The 16,986-nt window shown below is 45.1% G+C and overlaps 1 protein-coding gene across 1 annotated transcript in view; it reads left to right on the top strand.

Annotated features, from left to right (window-relative positions):
• Positions 1–827: 827 nt before the first annotated feature.
• The window catches only part of LOC111139182 (myotubularin 1), an 86,059-nt gene continuing 69,900 nt past the window's right edge, over positions 828–16,986 (top strand). Inside the window, exon 1 of the mRNA XM_022491372.1 lies at positions 828–856. The gene's annotated coding sequence lies outside the window, so the exon portion shown is untranslated. The remainder of the gene's footprint in view (positions 857–16,986) is intronic.

The following is a 16,986-nucleotide window of genomic DNA, read 5'->3' on the forward strand; positions in this document are numbered from 1 at the left end:
GTGCAGCACAAGGAATATCACACCTATTCTTCTCTGTGTCACGTTAAGCTTGTTTTATTTGATTACACATGGAATTCTCTTCCTGAAGTTGTCTTCCTTCTGTTTTTTTTTTTTCCTTTTCCTTTCTTTTTACTGTGTTAATGGTCGCCCGCCCCCAAACCTCAAAAAAGCAGAAGGGATTTCGTCCTGAAATGTTTCCTTTCACTAAGTCTCAAGAGAGTTCTTGGAAAGATGCTGACGCAGCATGAAATACACCTCAGCGGTCGTTCGGTTTGTGAGTTGTAGATTCCGCGCCTAGTCAGTGCCATCCCTTCTTTTTCCCCTTATGGTATCTCAGCTTCACGCAGCCCACCATCCGCACCCGGTAACAGCTCCATTTAGTGACCTCTGCTGAAGTTTCATCTAGAGAGGTTTTCCCCCTGGATTTCCCCATTACTGAAGGAAAACAAGGGGACACCGAGGAGTCCTGGGACTACGCTTCCAAGCGGCCTCCGTCGGGCTCCTACTCCAACTTCCCGCTCAGGGGCGGCTCCTTAGCGTCCGGGCTCGGCCCACTGGCATCGCATTTAGAACTACAACTTCCAGATGCCTCCACGCGCCGGACCTTTCAAAGAGGGCTTCCCAGCAGCCTCCAGGGAGAGGAGCCCCGCCCCTCGGGGCGCCCGCAGAGGCTTTCCCGGCGCCTTCCGCCCGTCTCACCCATGTCACGTGGCGCACCCCCGCCAACCGGAGCGCGGAGGAGGGCGGCGGGCGGCGGCCAGAGGCGGGGAGGCCGCAGGGGGCGGGCCCTGAAGGGGGCGGAGCGGGGCCCGGGAGCCGAGCAGCCTGGCAACGGCGGTGGCGCCGGGAGCCCGAGGTGGGTGCGCGCTCGCGGCAGGCCTGGCTGAGAGCCGGGCGCTGCGGGGACCTGCGGTGGGGGGACGGGAGAAGGAAGTTGGGACTCCCTGGGCCGACGGGGGCGGCGGGTCCTCGCCGCACCCGCGGGTGTAGATGGCGGGGGGGTGGTTTTCGCCCGAGCGCCTCGCTGTCCCTGCCGGCCAGGGCTGAGTGAGGCCGGGGAGCCGCAGGCAGGTGTCTCCGGCTTCCTCCTGTTCCCCCCGCCCAGGGTCCCGGGCTGGCGACGGGCGAAGGTCGAGGCGGGGATCGGGCCCGAGGGGGGAACTCTGGGGGCGTCGCGGCCGCTCCTCGGACTTTGCTTCCCCGTCCTGGGGCGGGAGCCGGCTGGGCGGCCGTCCTGCCACCCCGGCGACGCGCCGCGGCTGGTCCGTGCCTTGGCCCTCCGCCTGGGGTGGGTGCCCGTCGCATCCCCGTGGGTCCTGCGGAGCGGCCGCAGCCTGCAGCTGGCCGGGAAGCCCCATGGGGTCTCTCTAACAGAGTTTCAGTGTCACGCACGGGAGGTTTATCTGTTTTTGCAACAGTTGAGAGGCGATCTGAGAGGGAACGGTTAGTTCCCTGATACGCAGTCGGAAGTGTGCACAGGCACGAGCAAGCGCCCTTTGCCGGGTTGCCTCCCTTAACTGTCTTTTGCCGTGCTCAGGAAGTGAAAACTAATTTTAGTTTTTGCCTAAGCAAATATGAAATGAATCTGCTGTAAAGATTATATTATGGGCTTTATAGACGCATACTAAGTATGAGGTGGAGTGAATTGTGACTGGTTTTTAAATAGACATAATAGACCTTCACAAGAATGAAATCATGGCATATTAGAATTGACTTGGACCTTGAAGTTCATAGTAGTTTGTTTCCAGGATGGGGAAACTGAGGCCCAGAGAGTGTAACCCTGTATGATACTATAATAATAGGACCCAGGATTTGGGCAACCTAATGGCAAAGCTTATATCAGAAGTCAGGTCTCTGGGGAGTATCTTGGCTTCTGTGGAACCCCGGCACTTTTTTTATTTTTTATTTATTTTATCATAGCTTAGTTTTGTTCCTTGTGGAGTCTCCACCTTAGAGCCTTGAGATTAAGCCATTGATTTTGCTGTAGTTCAAACCATTTTGAATTTCCTTCAAAGCCAGTTTACCAGCCAAATAAGACATTTAGGCTTGTTAATTTATAGACACATTTTGCTTTCATCTGACATATATTTTGGGCACGTTCACTTATTACCAGATTTGACTCAATGACTTTTGGCTGTTTCAGAAAACCAAATGTATCCTTGAGAGATTCCGCACCATGGAGTAGATTCCAACCACTGAAAGTAGAGAAGATTCATTGGGTCTTTTAGATTCCAGTTATTAAATGCTATTAAACAATTGGGTCTCCTTACCTTAAAGTTCTAACTTATATTGACCAAGTTGTCAGCGTCTTCATTTACCCTTGAAACCCAGGATGTCCATAGTGTGCCTGTGGCGTCCCAAGTACCGTTAAGACAGCAGATAGTGCCACTAAGTCCCTGCCTTACAGAACGTATGTGTGGGGAAGCAGACAACAATTACAACAATAAAAAAGCAATGATATATTTTCCAGTAGACATGAGCACTATGCAGAAAAATAGAGCGCTGAAATGTCAATAAAACAGGCTGGCATGTTTGAGATTGACTTAGGAATTAAACTGAATTGTTAGTTTTAGAGTGTCAGCTGCTGCTCCATTAAAGCAAATAATGAAATCCAAAAGTAAATCTGTCTAAATCAAAGAGGTTCTATGGAGTCATCGCTTCTCCAGCGATTGCCTCTTGGATCATAAATTCACCCCAGCCTCATTTTTGCATTTTTTCTTTTACATGCAAACAGTAAGTGCTTTCAAACACCTAGGGAGGTGACCTTCCAGCCACTCCCTGTCTCAGTAGTTCCCTTACTCTTGCTAAAGAAGGCTCTGCTGAGGTTTGTATTCCTTGTTGATTTCATGCCAGTGTCTGCCTGCCTCAGGCTACCTTACACAGGGATTTTTCTTCCTGCACTCTGGTGTGTACTGAGAACCTACCACCTGAAACCGTGGTCATTCTTTGGGGTGTGCGGTTTGTAAAGAGACAAGTTTATTTGATGTTAGCTGTAGCGTAAAGAAGCATTCAACTTCTTAAAAACTAAAGCGCTAGTCAAATGGCATGCATGATGGCTTACTGTGAAAGTTCGTCTGTTTAGTACCTTTTCGGTTCTCTCATATGCTGTATGTTCAATGGCTTCAAAGCAAATTTTTTACATTTTTACAGGTTCTGAAAAATGACTAAAGTTATTAAAAAATACTCAAATATTCTTTGTTCCAAAATGAAAAGAGGACTAACAAAATGTAGTTACTTTAAAAACCACTGAAGGAACATGTGGTTCTTGCTCTTATTGAGGGCTCCAAAATCAAGAGAAAAGCAGAGCCTCTTCAAGGCTTAGGAGGCAACATTCTGAACTGGTGGCCAAAGGATTTCAAAGGCCAGAGTTTTTTTTGTTATTTCTACAGTTTTTTTTTCATTTTATAGAAGAATAAGAGGTTGCTTTCATTATTCTTTAGTAATTTCCCTTCCCTGCATCTGACCTCTTTGAAGTTCTGCTTTCTTTATTTTCTAGTTTCTCAGTTCATTATTCTTTTTTGGCAGATGGGGGAGGGACAGGGGCTGCTGTTTGCATATAAGGTGTTAACTCTGGATTTGAGTCCTGGCTCTAATATTACCTGCATGACTTGGGGTGAGTTACTTACCCCTGTGCCTCAGTGTCCTTACCTGTAACATGAGAATAATAACACAAACAGCACCGGCCTCAAAGCGTTGTTGGCCAGACTGAATGATAATCTATGCCGAGCGCTTCGAATAGTGTCTTGCACATAGTAGGCACTCAAGAAAAGTTAACTGTTACTGACTAGAACTGCATGGAACTCCCTTGTTTGCTTTTAAAGACTGATTGATTTGAGAGAGAGACAGAGAAAGCAAATGGGGGGAGGGGCAGAGGGACAGGGGGAGAGAGAGAGAATCCTGGGCAGACTCCCTGCTGAGCGTGGAGCCTGACACCGGGCTCCATCCCAGGACTCTGAGATCACCTGAGCCAAAATCAGGAGTCCGATGCTTCACCGACTGAGTCACCCAGGGACCCCCTCCCCTTGTTTGCTTTTAAAGAAAAAGAAATGATTCTAGATGTGTCCTAATACACTTTTGGATGTCCAGTAAGTGTGATTTTTTTTTTCTAGCCATTTCTCTGCATTTCGTGGTTGACTCGAGCTTTTAGTTTCAGGTGACATTGGTAGCAGTGCCCACAGTTCCCGCAGTGTTAAGTTTCCTTTGCTATTTGGACTCAGAAATTACTTGAGGCCATATTTTGGTTGTTTCTATAAACATGACTAGAGCAAGAAAGGCGTTCTTCTAGTTCCTCTGCTTTGAAAGCAGGAGGGTACCAGGAGACCAGCAGAGAGTTGGCCAAGTGAGACCCAGTTGCCCCCCTATAGTTGGAGGACAGTTTTTCATGTTAAATGTTTACAATGTATTCTTCCACCAGAGCCCCTGGACAGTCTCATTCTTTTCTTTTTAAGAATGCAGCCGGCACCTCTTTAGAATATTGGTACCACGCACTAGCACTTTCTTTCTGTTTCTGTCTGAGGAGCAAGGAATCGTAAAGGAGCTCTTGGTTGGTGTGAGGTGGCCGAAAGCTCCCTGAGTTTGGATTCCGGACGCCAGGTTCGAGTCCCATTTCTGCCCCTTCTTAACTCTGTGACATTGGATAAGTCATTTTACTTCACCCCTGCTGCCTCTCCCATTTGTAAGACAGAGCAGTGAGCCCTGCCAAGCTCCCAGAACTTTCCAGAGAATCGAATATGCATCAGTGCCCCTTTGTAGGCTGTGCAGTGTTATTATTATTGCATTCGTGTATTATATAGGCCATTGCTGTTGGGAGAACTGGTGTAAGAGAGCAGAGTCCTTCCTGTTCTTGGTCTTCTTCCCTCTCAGCTGTAGGTGCGGCCTCTCTGCCTTGCTTTCCCTCTTCTGTCAGCATGGAAGTATGCAAGCGTTTGATTGCCTCTCTCAGATGGACCTGGAGCCGTTGGTTCTTATGAGCTTCCATTTTATTGATTCTTAAAATGTAGTACTGCATAACCAGCAGTCACAGGGCGACAGCAAGGCAATCTCTGTACCAAGGAATATTGCCTGCCTTTTTCTGAACTGTTTCAGAATGAAAATCTTTCCTTTTTCGAATCAGCACCTTACATTAGCTCCTTAATGCAGCCTGAGGCCCTGCCAAGCTCCTCCGTCTGTATCAGACTGGATACTCTCACTCAGGGGCTTAGGATGGGAAGTCACGCAAGGCCTTGATTGCTCTCCAGGTCTCTGCTGCCTTTCACATTCCAACAGAACCGAAGCAGAGTGCTCTTTTCTTGTTATTTGGAGTTGTTTGTTCATCCAGTGTTGCCCTGCCTCCCCTCTTTGTCTTGATGTTACACCTGCAGATTGGTTACAACCTGAGGTGATTGTTTCATCTTCCAAGCTTGTGCAGAAGGGGCTGAGGTTGGAGACGTTTTTTTCCTGGGCAGGTAAAGCCTAACTTGGCCCTCCCTCCACAGCAAACATTGAGTCAATGCTCTTTGACTTGAACTGGACAGGAGGGGATATAGTTCAGAGTAGGTTGGATGTGTTCATTTCAACAAATTTGGTTGTATGTACAGAAACCATATCCCCTGACTGCAAGATGAAATGTAGCTCACACTCAGCCTTGTTGTGGCCAATTAGCAGATGAGTAAGAAAGTTCTTGGAGTCCGGGGATGGGAGAGGTCTCACATGTTACCTTCCCAACCTCTGGGTTTTTGGACTACTGTCATGAGCACTTTTAGAATAGGTTCATTTTTGCTTTGCTTGTTGGTGTGTTTGGGGGGCGGGAAGAAGTGAGGGAAGTTGAAGGGTAATAATTGGAAGTAAAAATAAAAGTAACTTGTTAGTAACTCATTCTGTCCTTATTCCCTTACCTACAGACCTTGACAATGCAGTGTTGTCCTTTGTTTAGCTTGTGATAATTGTTATATATTGATATCATGTCCTTGGGCTTTCCGTGAGAAGGAAGCATTGTTGCCAGAGCCTCTTAAAACAGAACAAGCTGCTACGTCCTAGGAAGGAATGGGCTGCTAGGTCCTGGCGCTATGCTTTCCCCTTCAGGGGAGCTCTTGAGGCAGAGTTGGCCATGAAGGGGATTCGTGGCATTAGATGGTGGCACCCGAAATACCCTCATCTAACCCCTAAGTTCCTCCATAGCCCTGAGATGACTTAGGTGGGGAATCAGGAGAACAGGGACTGTGCTGTCAGGGTTCATTCCAGCAGTCTGGGAACCGGCCCGAGCTGTTTTGCAAAAACAAGAAATGCACCTGCCGGGAAGCGATCCCCAGCCTTGGCTTGTCAGTAGTGCTGGTGGGTCACAGTGACAAGCAAGATCCACACTTAGTTTCAGGGAGACCCAAGGAGGACGCTACCATCAACACTAGTTAGGTGGCGGGCAGGATATGTGAAACTTCAGTGGACACGCCGTTTTGAGCTTTCTGGTCCTGACGTGTTCCATGCACACGGATGCTTCCATATCTGAGAGAGAAAGGGAGTCCCTCCATGGAGGGCAAGTGGAGCTGGCCCTCACCTCTTTGGAGTTCCTGCTGGGAGCAGAACAGCTGAGTTTTTAAAGTTGAGGCCAAGTAAACCCTGCTGGCCATTTCCTTTCTTTGCCGTTATCAGCTCTGACATGATATGGTCGTGTCTCCAGAGGTCCCCATCACTTGTATGCCACAGAACAGTTTTTCCTTGTTGCTGATTTTCCTGATGCTCCTGGCTTTCCTCAGCTCCTGGAAGCTTAGGGAGAAGTGCGGAATCTGAGGCCACTCGGATCTGCCCAGCCAAGAATCGGCGTTTTAATGACATCCTTAGGTGATCTGTACTTAAAGTTTGAGAAGGCTGGCTTAAGTAGTAGTTCACATCCTGGCTTCCCCATGATCCTTTGAGACCTTGTGGTCCCTTCGGAAGATAATTCGAGCCACATGTGTAACCCATGTTCCTAGTAGTCTCATAATAGAGAAACAGATAAAGTCAATTTTTATAATATATTTAACCTAGTATATCCAAAATATCGTCATCTCAACATGCACATCAGTGTAATGATTAGTGAGAGGTCTCCCCTGCCTTTTTGTGCGAAGTTGTCAACATCCGTCACGAACCTTACATTGACAGCACCCCTCAGGTTGGACTAGCGGTAGTTCAAGTGCTCAGGGGCCTTGTGGACTAGCGGCCCCCGTGTTGGACAGTGCAGCTTTGAAAGATACATCCTGGCCTCGATTTGCTGATGATGTCCTCAGATTTGCTGTCAGTGCTTGGAGAGCAGTGAGAGCCAGGGTTTGCCTCAGTAGTAACTTGTGTTAACGACCCACGTAGCCTGTGGCAGACCCTTTGCCCATTGCGATTATGTGCTTCCCGTTTGAATCCGCACAACATCCACACGTCACTGAAGACCGTGGCTTCCCCCATTCCAGTTTGAAGAATGAAGAACTCGCCAGTGGTGTGTGTGTGCAAGGTAGGCTCTTTTCTTGGTGTATCTTCAGAGAACTCGAGGATCGCAGGCTTCTTCTCTGGCTCACCCCAGGAGGGTGTGGAGTCCCTAAATAGAAGTTTCCATGTGCTGGAATACTGCAGGTCAGCGGCTGGCCACACCGGCCGCTCGTCAGAATCACCCGGGAGCCTTAAAGACCTGCTGCCCGGGCCCCACCCACTGACGCTCAGATGCACTTGATCTTGGGGGAGAGCAAACGTGTGCATTTCGCTTAACTCGAGAGCAGCTGCTGTAGTAGAAGCGAGTCTCCAACCTGGGTGGGCCGAGAACCACCCACGCTCTGGGTCCAAACGCGGATTCTGACTCAGTGGGTCTCCTGGGCGCTCCAGCCGGCTTCAGCTGCGGCGACCTCCCAGGCTCCGTCGCTGGCGCTTTGACTTCGGGTAACCAGCTGCCCCAGGAGCACCTGTGGGCGTTTCCCACATGGCAGGTTCCCTGGCGGCAAGCCTGGAGTTTCTGATTCAGGGGATGTGGGGCGGGGTGCAGGGACCGCACTTGAGAAGGCACCATGTTTTCCGTATTACACCACAAGGTAATTAGGTTTACTTTAGGTTTTGTGTAGATACACCTCTAGTGCATATTTGTTTGGGCCTGCGTGGGTGTTGAATGATATCAAACCCCTTTTCTGCCTTTACGGAGCTCTGTTTTGTTCCCTCTTGACACCTGTTAAGTAGATGGGGTATTTTAAGGGATTTTCTAATACTACGTTGTAGCATTAACCCGGTTTGCCTGCTGGCGTGACACCAGGGTATTTCCTACTGCCGGGCTTGATCGGTAGTATTTTCTTCCGGATTTTTACATCTGTGTATTTGAGAGTGAGATTTGGCTTTCCTGTACTGTCCTTGCTTAGTATTGGTTTGCTAGCCTTGCAAAGCGAGTGAGAGCATTCCCTTTTTCTCGTCTCTGGAAGTTCCTGTAAGATTGAAATGACCTGAATTTTTGAATGTCCGGTAGGACTTGCCCCTAGAGCCAACTGGGCCTGGTGGATTCAGTGTGGGAAGATGTTAAATACCTGTTAATATCTGCCATTTCTGTGGTTCTGTCTGTCTTTTCATTCTTTTTATTTTTTTAAAGATTTATTTGAGAGAGAGAGAGAGAGAGAGAGAAGGAGTGGGAGGGCAGAGAGAGAGAGATTCCCAGGCAGCCTCTGCCCTGAGCCAGACACAGAGCTCAATTCCATGACTCCGAGGTCAGGACCCCAAGGTCATGACCCGAGCCAAAACCAAGAGTTAGACGCTTAACTGACTGTGCCACCCAGGCACCCCCATCTTTTCATTCTTAAATCTTAATATTGTTTATGCCTTCTTTTTGTTTTTTTCTCAGTCTTACCAGAGGTTTGTCAGTTGTGGTTATGCAGCATGGTGTTTGTCAGTATGTGGAAATGAATGAACATAATAATATTCTCTAGTTTCTTTTTAATTTTTAATGAGTAAAAACTTTATCTAATTTTAAAGTCAAGTTTACATCAGCGTGTATTCCAGAAAGCCTTACTTCCATCCCTGCCTCTTGCCAGGCATCCCGTTTCCCCCATGCCATCCCAGGTAATCAACATTATTAGGTTTTAGTTTATTCTTCTGTTTCTCCTTTTTTATATGGAACGCTTCACAAATTCATGTGTCATCCTTGTGCAGGGGCCATGCCAAAGCGAGCAGTCTTATGTTTCTTCTGTATGCTTGTTCTTGTACGCGCGCGTGCACACACACACACACACACACACACACATTTGCATTTCCCCCCCTTACACCAAAAAAGCATATTACATACACTATTTAGCCTCTTTTCTTTTCTTTTTTTCACTTAAAATATGTTCTGGAAATCACTATTTTCTCCTCTCTTTGGACTTATTTTGTGGTTTAGATGTTTCAAAACATTAGAATTATTATTCTTTAGTTTTAGTATAGTCTCATTTCTGTTGTGATTATTTCATTCACCTTTGGGTTCCGGAATAGATTTTTAAATTTGCAAATACATTTTCTAGGTATTTTTAGAACTGATTTCTAACTTCACTACATTATGGTTAGAGACTGTGGTCTGAAGACCAGTAGTTTTTTTGAGACGTGTTGAGAGTAGGTTTATATAGTGTTTTGTGGTTGGCTTCTTTCACTCAGCGTAATGCTTTGCAGATTCATCCATGTTGTCGCACAGACCCACAGCTGGTGACTTTCTGTTGTTGAGTAGTGTTCCACAGCGGTTTGTTTATTCACTAGTTGATGAACATCGGAGTTGGCTGAGTTTTGGGCCATGGTGAATAAAGCTGCTATGAACATTTGCTTACAAGTCTTCGTGCGGACTTGTGTTTTCATCTGTGGGCAGTGTGCTTAGTGTATGTTTAACTTTACAAGAAACCTTCAAACTCTTTCCCAAAGTGCTTGTGCCAATTTGTGTTCCCACTGGCAAAGTAAAGTATGAGAGTTCTGCTTGGGCCCTATCCTCATCAACTCTTGTTATTGTCTGTCTGGTTAAATTGTAGCCATTCTAGTGTGTGTGTGATGGCAGCTCACCGTGAATTTAATTTGCATGTTCCTAATGACTAATGACGGTCAATGAGTATGTCTTCATGGGCTTATTGGCCATTTGTATATCTTCTTTGGTGACGTGTCTGCTCAAATCTTTTGCCTGTTTCTTATTGGGTTGCCTGTCTTACTAAATTATAAAGTTCTTTATATGTTTTGATTCTAAGACCTTTATGAGATCTGTTATTGGCAAGTACTTTCTCTCAGACTTCAGCTTACCCTTTCATTTTCTTAATTGTGCCTTTGAAAGAGCAAGGTTTTTAATTTTGATGAAGTCAGGTTTATCATTTTTTTTTTCTCTTAAGGTTTATGCTTTCTGTGTTCTAAGAAATCTTCGCCTAATCTAAGTTTCACAAAGATTTTCCCATGTCTCCCTCTAGGACTTTTGTAGTTTTAGCACTTCTGTCTAGATGTCTTGTGTCTTCCCCACTCCCCCAGGTTCATTCCCTGTATAATCCCCTTCCCTTGAGTTTACAGCCTTGTGAGACCTTGAGGAGAGAATCCAGCTACACTGCCAGCTCCTGGCCCACGACCCATGGAAACTGCATGATAATTAATGTGTGTTGTTTACAGCCACTAAGTTTGTTATGCAGCACTATAAAACTAATACTTTTTTAAAAGACTGATTTATTCATTTGAGAGAGAGCCAGCAAGTGCGTGCAAGCGGGAGAAGGGGAGGGGCAGAGGGAGAGGGAGGGAGAGGGAGGGAGAGAAGCCCAAGTAGACTGCACGCTGAATGCCCCTAAAACTGGTACTTCTATGCTTCGTTTCAACTTGATTTTGTATATTTTGTGAAGTAAGGGTCAGTATTCACTTATTTTTCGGTATGGTTATCAAAATGTTCCAGCATCATTGGTGGAAAAGACTATCCTTTTCCCATTGAATTACCTTGGTACATTTGTTGGAAATCAATTGGCTGTTGCTAGGACCTTCAAAAGATGGGTCTAATCCTGCAGCCGGTCTTTGGCAATTCCTTGGGACATTTTTCTAACTATTATGGCAAACTGCCTGTTGGGGCAGGCTAACTGTTCTTGCCAATATCACACTGTCTTGATTACTGAGGCATTTTTAGTAAGCCTGGAAATTGGATAATGGAGGTAACTCCAACTTTTTTTGCCCCCTTCAAGGTTGTTTTGGCCATTCTTGGTCCTTTGCCTTTCCATATAAATTTTGGAATCGTCCTGTCAGTTTCTGCAACAAAGCCCATTGGGATTTGATAGACCTGGCATTGGATCTCTAGATCAGTACTACCATCATAACAATATCAAGTCTTCTGATCCTTGAACAAAATATATATTTTCATGTATTTAGGTTTTCTTTAATTTCTCTCAGTAGTGTTTTATAGTTTTCCATGCATGGTTCTTGTATACGTTTTGTTAAATGTATCCCTAAAGATTTCATTTTTTTATATTATGCAAATGATTTTTTTAACACTTTCATGTCCATTTGTTTGTTGCTGGCAGTACAAATATCATTTATTTTAATGTTGAACTGCATATCCTATAACCTTCCTAAATTTACTTACCAGTTCTAATAATTCTTCTATAGTATTCTTGGGATTTTTTGCATACGTGCCCATATTGTCTGCAAATATGACTTTACTTCTTCCAATATATTATGACTTTTATTTCTTACCTTATTAGACTTGCTAGGATTAGACTTGTTACCTTATTAAAAACTTGCTAGGATCTCTAAGAGCTATGGAATGCAAGCATTAAGAGCAACCGCCCTTGCCTTGTTCCCACACTTGGGATGGAAAGCATTCCATCTTTCATCATTAAGTATGATGTTAGCTGTAGGTTTTTCATAGGTGCTCTTGACTATTCCTAGTTTGCTGAGGGTTTTTTTTTTTTTTTTTGAAATCATGATTAGATGTTGCATTATGTTTGTGGAAACCATGTCTCAGATATAATCTTTAGGAAGATAGTGTACGTTATGAATAGCCTTGTCGACTCGACATAATCACCAGATTATTCTCCATTACTAACCACTACTATCTAGCTTTTCCTCCTGGTGTTGGTAACAGAATTTCCTTCTGGAGCATGGGAACTTTTTTTTAATTCGTCTACGGAGCAGCATATATTGCTCCTTCAAAAGCCATGGAAATTCTCCGTCAGATGCGTTGATGTCATTGTTCTAGTACTGGTATTTCTTCATCTTCTCTTTGCTATCCTTCTCACACTCATTTTGGCTTCTCTTTATCTCCTTGCCTTTTTTATTTCTGCCTTTTTCCTTAGGTTATTTTCTTACATCTATGAAAACCTGCCCCCTGCTAATAATAGTGCCACGTTTCAGAAGTGTATGTGTGTTCATGCATTCGGGCCTTCACCTTCTTGTACAGCGTGGGTGAATGACCACTGTATTTATGACTGATTGCCCTACTCAGGGTCACTGCTTGTCATTCTCTTTCCGAGTCTCTCAGGCATCTAATGAAGCCAATCTTTGGAGATCCCTTTGGACACTCCTCTTAACTATTATGGCAAATTGCCTGTTCGGCAGGCTAGCTAGTCCTGTTGCTGATCTCTGCTAACCTTCAAGGTCAACCTGCTCTTATAAATTAGGACTAATAAAGATGTATCATGCATAGCATTTGCAACAGTTGGCCACATTGAAAAACCTCACTTGTGCTTTTTCCTTCTGGCCCATGTAGAGAAGGGACCGGAAACTCCAGACTATCCAGCCCATTTCTGGAACTCTTTGGAATTGCCTTCTGGCAATTTAAAAGATATCCTTGGTTGTGTCAAATCTTTGAGTGAGGACTGGGCACTTGGCTTCAGGCCAAAATAATTTTGAGGCTCATCTGTTAAACAGAACGGGCACCCATGCTGTGGGAAGCATTACTTTTCATTAAAGAACTGAGATACGGTAAAATTCATGAGACAATGTCTTACGTCGCTCTAAACTCTAAAAGCAGTTCAAGAGAAGAACTGGAAGGATACTGTGAATAGTGCTGGGGCGTCTGGGTGACTCAGTCAGTTAAGCGTCTCTGCCTTCGGCTCCGGTCATGATCTCGGGATCCTGGGATCAAATCCTGAGTCGAGTCCTGCACCAGGCTCCCTGCTCAGCAGGCAGTGTGCTTCTCCCTCTGCCCCCCACCCCACTCATGCTCTCTCGCATGTGCTCTCTCAAATAAATAAATAAAATCTTGTAAAAAAAAAAAAACTTGGAATAGTGGCAGTGTTACTGGAATAAGGGCATACCAGCAAAAGCGACTGCTTTGAAGAACTCCAGCTACATATGCCCTCATAGGCATTTTAACGACTCCTCCTTACATCACAGTTGTACTTCTTGGGGTCTTTATTTGATTTTTGTCCGCTAATAATGAAGTTTTTCCATCTTTCTGATATACTCTGAAAATACTGTTCCATGATACAAAGTGCTATCGAAATGGGCAGCCAAGAAGGAAGGTACTGGTTCAGTGCCTCCCAAACGTGCGTGGGGCAGGAGGCACTGTTTCTTTACTCTTCTGTAAAATGGAAGCTAGAGTTCCTATTTGTGACCATCCGATTTTCTCACATAGAGATGGAAATCCAAGAAAACCTTTGTATCCAGCTGTGAAAGCATGAGGCATTCCTCACTTGACTGTCCACTAGAGAACCAGAGCCACCAATATCCATTAGTGGGCAAGAGGGCCAGACTGACTGGGTTTGAATTCTAACTTTGACAGTTCTTAGTGGACACGTTCTTTAACCTTCCTGTTCCCTGGGGTCGGGTGTTTTGATATGAAGATAGTAATAGTAGGGTTGTAAGGTTGTTGGGGGGATTGAATGAGGTCATCTGTGCTTAGAACAGTGCCTGGCACAGAGTAGGGGGTCAGTAAATGGAAGCTGTGATCATTATCCACGAGCGGACGTTCTACCTTGCTTTTTAACTGTGCAGTGCCACCTGTATGATTGGCTTTATTACTCTTTAGTTTCTATATATTCATTGTCTTTATTGCTATTTTACTTATATTTAATCATCTCCCCAACTCCTATGCTAGCTCCTTGCAGATCTTTGTTTCTTCTTAGAACTTCCTGCTGTGCCCGAGAGTAGTTGCCCAGTATGTAATTATCAACTGATTTTGGACCTCTTTGGAAGTAATGACATATGCAGAGCAAGGAGTGTCTCAGAAATAGTGGGCTTGGTGTCATTTCATTATTTCTTCTCAGAAGCTGTATTAATATTTTAGTGCTGGTTAATTTAATGGGTATTTAGTGAGTCCTTATAGATGGACTGACAGACTAAATTGTTCTGAATGTAGCCATATGTTGATGTGACTGTATTGTAGATTGTTAATTTCTCTAGTTAATTTCTTGCCTGTTAGAGGTTGGATTGCATCCCCCAAAAAGATATGTTGCTAGACCTAGCCCCCAGTACCTTGTAATGGGATTTATTTTAAAATAAGGTCTTTATAGGTATAACTAGTTGAGATCCTACTGGAGTTGGGTGGGCCCTTCATCCGATAGGACTGATGTCCTTATAAGAAAGAAGGAGACCATGTGAAGCACAGACGTGTGGGGACAGCTCTGTGTGACAGAGATCGGAGTGATGTAGCTACAGGCCAAGGAATGCCAAGGACTGCCGACCACCACCAGAAGCTAGGAAGAAGCAAGGAAGGATCCTCCCCTAGTGCCTTCAGAGGAGCATAGCCCTGCACAGACCTTCATTTCAGACTCAGCCTCCAAAACTCGAGAGAAGAAATTTCTCTTGTAAGCCGTCTGGTTTGTGGTTCTTTGTCAGAGTAGCCCCAGGAGTTAAACCTGTTAATTTGCCTTTTCCCCCCTTGCTGCTTGGATCAGAGCATTGATAACTCCAAGATTTCATCTCAAATGGTCGGTTTGCCTATATTTTCATCCATTATTCATCTTCTCCATAGAATTAAAAAATATATTTACAGCAAATCAGACAAAGGTATTGGGAAATCTGATATAAAAATACAATTGCAGTTCTCCTACAACTGTGCCGGAAGTGGGAGACATAAAATTTATAAGATGTTTGTAGCAGAACGGATTGTAATAGGGAAACCTGGAACCAGTTCGGAAGACAGTGTATAGCAACGGACTTGTATGCAGCGGTGAAAATATGGGGCACACAGCTCCCCACGGCTGCGTGATGTGGCTCTCCCGACCGTGCCGTGCGAGCAAAGCAATGGGCAGAAGAATGTGGAATGATTCCATTTATGCGTAAAAGGCTGAAAGCAACATCATTTAGGGATATTTACATTGATGAAAAATGACACAGATGTGCAAAGGAGTTAAAAACACACATATCGGCCCTAGGGAGGGAGGTCGGCATACCTTTAATAGCTGAAGACTAACATCTCCAAAGTCACGGAAGTTTGTGCGGGTGATACTGCCTTCATGGATTCATAGACCGAGTGCCCCGGCTGCTGAATGCTGGTGCCACAAGGGGAAACAACCCTTGCTCTGGGGAAGCGCAGATCGAACAGTACAAGTCATTTAGTGGATAAGTACAGTATAGCCTGAGAAGTGAAATATTAGAAATCTGGACGGTATACAGAGAAGCAAGGTGTGTGTGTGTGTGTGTGTGTACGTGCCCGCAGGGAAGTCAGGGAAAGCTTCCTGTGTCTTGAAGCTGGTACTTAAGGACCTAGTACCAGCAAAGCCACTGCTCCTCCTCCGGTCAAAAGTGCCTGGAGGAATTGTTCTGAGTGGAAGGTTAGGATCTCCGGCCTTTCATCCTCTCCCGTTTTTTCTAGAACCTGCACATCTGCTCTTTAGTTCCTTTCTCCTCCTCCCCCTTCACCACTGATCCCAGCTGGAGGAATCTTTGTCAGGAGTGCCAATCCGAGAAGGTCCTTGGAGAGTAAGATGTGCTGGACCGGCACCTTCGCAACTACTGTGGTTGGGACTGTTTCCATACGTTTACTCTTGACTTTCAACTACGGTCTTAACGTTTGCTTGAGAAGGGACTTTTCACTCACTAATTGAAAATGGACCTTTCTGCAGTAGTTTCTCACAGGGAAGAATAGTTCAGCACAATGAAGTTGTATCACGCAGCACATTAGCTGGGCTCATGAGTTCTGAAATTGGCAGATGGACGGGGAACTTGATCTTGTTCCTATTTTAAAACTTTGTTTACTGGTGGGTATTTGACAGTTACAAAATCCATTGGTGGATTTAATGATTTGTTTAAATGTATGCGATATCACTAGGTAGCCTTTTTACATTAAAAAAGTTAACCTGCTGGTAGTCGACTTTTCTAAGAGTTTATGTAGCATTACGATTTCAATTCAGGAAGCGTTTTGAAAGTTACCTTGTTCCATGGCCATAGCTCATGCTGCTGAAGCCAGTCAGCTGTCTTGAAGATGTGCCATTTGTCATGAGGGGAACCAAGGAATAGGGCGAGTGGATCAGTTCAAATCCATCACTAACCACTGGAAAAAATGATTCAGAAAGCATTCTACACTGGGTCTGAATTGTATTGCTTTTAGCCAGAGGTCTTTGCAACATTTAAAGAAGTTGAAATAAGTGTATTGTGATCTTTGAGGTGAATAGTAGGAGTGCCTGGGTGGCTCAGTTGGTTAAGTGTCTGACTCTTGATTGCGGCTCAGGTCATGATCTCAGGGTGGTGAGATCGAGCCCCGAGGTGAGCCCCCTTTCGGGCTCAGTGCAGAGTCCGCTTGTCCTTCTTCCTGCCCCTCCTCCCCTCTCCCTGTTCACGCTCTATTGCTCTGTCTCTCAAATAAATTTTTTTAAATAAAATGAATAGTAAATATCAAACTGGTACAAAGGGTGAGTTTCTAAATGAAATAGTATTTGACATTTTATAATTTCCAAAGAAGAATCCTCAAAATGAAGGCCCTTTAGCCCTGAGATTTGCTGTGGCTGAGACTGAGGAGCTGTGAGGCAAGAGGGTAGCTTGTGTCTGTTTGAACAATAAACCACCTGGCTTGGCGGGCGGGTACTGTTCTGGGATAAACAGAGATTTACTCTGAGAAACCTCTAGCATGTTTCTAGATCCTTGAGCCAAAATAGAATG

Source organism: Enhydra lutris, unplaced genomic scaffold (genome assembly GCF_002288905.1).
Source record: "Enhydra lutris kenyoni isolate GAN:26980312 unplaced genomic scaffold, ASM228890v2 scaffoldscaffold96, whole genome shotgun sequence".
NCBI classification, from domain to species: Eukaryota; Metazoa; Chordata; class Mammalia; order Carnivora; family Mustelidae; genus Enhydra; species Enhydra lutris.